Source organism: Arachis hypogaea, chromosome 2 (genome assembly GCF_003086295.3).
Source record: "Arachis hypogaea cultivar Tifrunner chromosome 2, arahy.Tifrunner.gnm2.J5K5, whole genome shotgun sequence".
NCBI lineage: Eukaryota > Viridiplantae > Streptophyta > Magnoliopsida > Fabales > Fabaceae > Arachis > Arachis hypogaea.
Window position 1 is genome coordinate 59,367,402 of NC_092037.1, and position 4,841 is coordinate 59,372,242.

Below are 4,841 nucleotides of genomic sequence, written 5' to 3' on the forward strand. Positions count from 1 at the left end.
GACAAAGAGAACCTTGGAAGAAGAAATTGCTCAACCACTCCCATTTCCAACACTTGCAAAGAAAGCTAAGAAGCGCATAGAGCTCGACCCCAAAATGATAGAAATGTTCAAAAAAGTCGAGGTAACCATTCCCCTCTTTGATGCTATCCATCAAGTTCCTAGATATGCAAAATTCCTCAAAGATCTATGCATGAACAAGGACAAAATTCTTGAATTGGAAACCATCCCATTGGGGAGTTCTATTTCCGCTTTAATGGGAGCATTGCCCAAGAAATGTGATGACCCGGGCCCTTGTATGGTTACTTGCACCATCAATGGAGTTCGATCCTTAGATTGTATGTGTGATCTCGGCGCATGCATTAGCATTATGCCGCTCTCTGTCTATGATGAGCGGATAATTTGTATACTTTTTGGCATTGTTTTTAGTATGTTTTTAGTATGATCTAGTTAGTTTTTAGTATATTTTTATTAGTTTTTAGTTAAAATTCACTTTTCTGGACTTTACTATGAGTTTGTGTGTTTTTCTGTGATTTCAGGTATTTTCTGGCTGAAATTGAGGGACCTGAGCAAAAATCTGATTCAGAGACTAAAAAGGACTGCAGATGCTGTTGGATTCTGACCTCCCTGCACTCGACGTGGATTTTCTGGAGCTACAGAAGCCCAATTGGCGCGCTCTCAACGGAGTTGGAAAGTAGACATCCTGGGCTTTCCAGAAATATATGATAGTCCATACTTTGCCCAAGATTTGATGGCCCAAACCGGCGTACAAAGTCACCCTCAGAAATCCCAGCGTTAAACGCCGGAACTGGCACCAAAATGGGAGTTAAACGCCCAAACTGGCATAAAAGCTGGCGTTTAACTCCAAGAAGAGTCTCTGCACGAAAATGCTTCATTGCTCAACCCAAGCACACACCAAGTGGGCCCGGAAGTGGATTTTTATGTCTTTTACTCATCTCTGTACACCTTAGGCTACTAGTTTTCTATAAGTAGGACCTTTTACTATTGTATTGAGATATCTGGGTAGCTATCTTCATTTTATGCTATCTTAGATCATTGGGAGGCTGGCCATTCGGCCATGCCTAGACCTTGTTCTTATGTATTTTCAACGGTGGAGCTTCTACACACCATAGATTAAGGTGTGGAGCTCTGCTGTACCTCGAGTATTAATGCAATTACTATTGTTCTTCCATTCAATTCCGCTTGTTCTTGTTCTAAGATATCACTTGTTCTTCAACTTGATGAATGTGATGATCCGTGACACTCATCATCATTCTCACCTATGAACGTGTGACTGACAACCACCTCCGTTCTACCTTCGATTGGGTGAATATCTCTTGGATTCTTTAACCGGAATCTTCGTGGTATAGGCAAGAACTGATGGCGGCATTCAAGAGAATCCGGAAGGTCTAACCTTGTCTGTGGTATTCTGAGTAGGATTCAATGATTGAATGACTGTGACGTGCTTCAAACTCCTAGCAGGCGGGGCGTTAGTGACAGACGCAAAAGAATCGATGGATTCTATTCCGGCCTGACCGAGAACCGACAGCTGAATTCCGCGTGCTGTGACAGAGCATATGCAATCGTTTTCACTGAGAGGATGGGAGGTAGCCATTGACAACGGTGAAACCCTACACAAGCTTGCCATGGAAAGGAATAAGAAGGATTGGATGAAGACAGTAGGAAAGCAGAGAGACGGAAGGGAAGGCATCTTCATGCGCTTATCTGAAGTTCCTACCAATGAATTACATAAGTACCTCTATCTTTACCTTTGTGTTTATTTTCGTTCATCACCGTATCCATTTGAGTTTGCCTGACTAAGATTTACAAGATGACCATAGCTTGCTTCATACTAACAATCTCCGTGGGATCGACCCTTACTCGCGTAAGGTTTATTACTTGGACGACCCAGTGCACTTGCTGGTTAGTTGTGCGAAGTTGTGTAATGCCATGGTATTGAACACCAAGTTTTTGGGGTTCATGACCGGGGATTATGAGAGTTGTGAAAAGTATTGTTCACAATTTCGCGCACCAAGTTTTTGGCGCCGTTGCCGGGGATTGTTCAAGTTTTGAGCAAGCTTTTGGTCCGGTAACATCAGTGCCAAGATCCGGCAACAGCACCAAGTTTTTGGCGCCGTTGTCGGGGATTGTTCAGTTTGGACAACTGACGGTTCATCTTGTTGCTTAGATTAGGTATTTATTTTTTTTCGAAATTCTTGAAGATGAATTCTAGAGTTTCATGATGATTTGTTGAAGTCTGGCTGGCTGAGAAGCCATGTCTAATCTCATTGGACCGAGGTTTCAACTTATCATCACAAGAGCTTGTTGATCTTTATCAATCTTGCTTTTGGAGCAGTGATCTGCTAAGGCTTGGCTGGCCATTGGCCATGTCTAGTGTTTTGGACCGAAGCTTTCTTTGAAAGCTTGGCTGGCTGTGAAGCCATGTCTAATTCCTGGACCGGAGTCTTAGACTAGCATTGCACTGATTCCTGGAATTCTCATTAAGAATTTTGATATCTTTTTCCACTTAATTTTCGAAAAACACAAAAAAAATTTACAAAAATCATAAAATTCAAAAATATTGTATGTTTCTTGTTTGAGTCTAGTGTCTCATCTTAAGTTTGGTGTCAATTTCATGCATTCATTCATATGTATTAAGGATTCTCAAGTAATTCTTGATAATTTTCGTGCTCTGATCTTTGAATTCAATTGACTTGAGTGTTTTGTGTGTCTCATATGCATTCTCATGTTGTTAGTGTCAGTAGTATACAAACTGCTAAGTTTGGTGTCTTGCATGCATTGTTATTTGATTCTTATTGCATTTTTTCTTATTATTAAAAATCCAAAAATATTTTTAATTTGTGTCTTCTTAAGTCAATGATACAGAGAATTGAAGATTCAGAACATACAGCAGAGGAATTACACAGAAAAAGCTGGGCGCTCAAAACGCCCAGTGAAGAAGGACAGACTGGCGTTTAAACGCTAGCCAGGGTACCTGGTTGGGCGTTTAACGCCCAAAAGGGTATAGTTTTGGGCGTTAAACGCCAGAATGTGCACCATTCTGGGCGTTTAACGCCAGGATGGCACAAGGGGGAGGATTCTGTTTTCAATGCAAATTTTTTTCAAGTTTTCAAAGTTTTTCAAAATCAAATTTTTTTCAAATCATATCTTTTCAATCAAATCTTTTTCAAATTCAATTTCTTTCTATTTTCAAAAATACTTGCTATCAATTAATGATTTGATTCAACAATTCAAGTATGTTGCCTTTTCTGTTGAGAAAGGTTTAATGTCTGAATCATATCTTTTCTTGTTAGTCAAGTTTTTAATTTTTCAAAATCAAATCTTTTCAAAATGTTTTTCAAATCATATCTTCTCAATCACATTTTTTTAAAACCAATCATATCTTCTTAACCATATCTTTTTCAAAATAATTTTCAAATCAAATCTCTTTGATTTCTAATTTCAAAATCTTTTTCAAAAATCATTTTATTTCTTTCCCACTTTCATTTTCAAAAATTAAGTAATGTTTTTCAAAAATGTTTTCAAAATTTTTACTTAATTTTCGAAAATCACTTCCCTTCTTCTCACATCCTTCTATTTATGGACTAATACTATTTCTTGATGCAAATTTCGAACTCCATCTTCTTTGATAAGTTCGAATTTTCTACTTCTGTCTTCTACTTTTCTTCTCCTCTGACACCTAAAGGAATCTCTATACTGTGACATAGAGGATTCCACATTTTCTTGTCCTCTTCTCTCTCATATGAGCAGGAGCAAAGACAAAAGCATTCTTGTTGAGGCTGATCCTGAACCTGAGAGGACCTTGAAGAGAAAGCTAAGAGAAGCCAAAGCACAACTCTCTTTAGAGGACCTGACCGAATTCTTCAAAGAAGAAGAACACATGGCAGCTGAAAACAACAATACCAACAATGCAAGGAAGGTGCTGGGTGACTTTACTGCACCTACTCCCGATTTCTATGGGAGAAGCATCTCTATCCCTGCCATTGGAGCAAACAACTTTGAGCTTAAGCCTCAATTAGTTTCTCTAATGCAACAGAATTGCAAGTTCCATGGACTTCCACTGGAAGATCCTCATCAGTTTTTGGCTGAGTTCTTGCAAATCTGTGACACTGTCAAGACTAATGGGGTTGACCCTGAGGTCTACAGACTTATGCTATTCCCTTTTGCTGTAAGAGACAGAGCTAGAACATGGTTGGACTCTCAACCTAAAGAAAGCCTGGACTCTTGGGAAAAGCTAGTCAATGCCTTCTTGGCAAAGTTCTTTCCACCTCAAAAATTGAGTAAGCTTAGAGTGGAAGTCCAAACCTTCAGACAGAAGGAAGGAGAATCCCTCTATGAAGCTTGGGAAAGATACAAACAATTAATCAGAAAGTGTCCTTCTGATATGCTTTCTGAATGGAGCATCATAGGTATTTTCTATGATGGTCTCTCTGAACTATCCAAGATGTCTTTGGATAGCTCTGCAGGAGGATCTCTTCATCTGAAGAAGACGCCTGCTGAAGCTCAAGAACTGATTGAAATGGTTGCAAATAACCAATTCATGTACACTTCTGAAAGGAATCCTGTGAACAATGGGACTAGTCAGAAGAAAGGAGTCCTTGAGATTGACACTCTGAATGCCATATTGGCACAGAACAAAATATTGACTCAACAAGTCAATATGATTTCTCAAAGTCTGTCTGGAAAGCAAAATGCACCAAGCAATACTAAGGAGGCTTCATCTGAGGAAGAAGCTTATGATCCTGAGAACCCTTCAATGGAAGAGGTGAATTACATGGGAGAACCCTATGGAAACACCTATAATCCTTCATGGAGGAATCATC

The 4,841-nt window shown here is 39.4% G+C and overlaps 1 non-coding gene across 1 annotated transcript; it reads right to left on the reverse strand.

The window, feature by feature from the left end:
• Nucleotides 1–4,300: 4,300 nt before the first annotated feature.
• On the reverse strand, nucleotides 4,301–4,408 carry LOC112766712 (small nucleolar RNA R71). Its single transcript, XR_003184524.1, has one exon. It is a non-coding gene; the product is annotated as a small nucleolar RNA R71 (small nucleolar RNA).
• Between the last annotated feature and the right edge of the window lie 433 nt (nucleotides 4,409–4,841).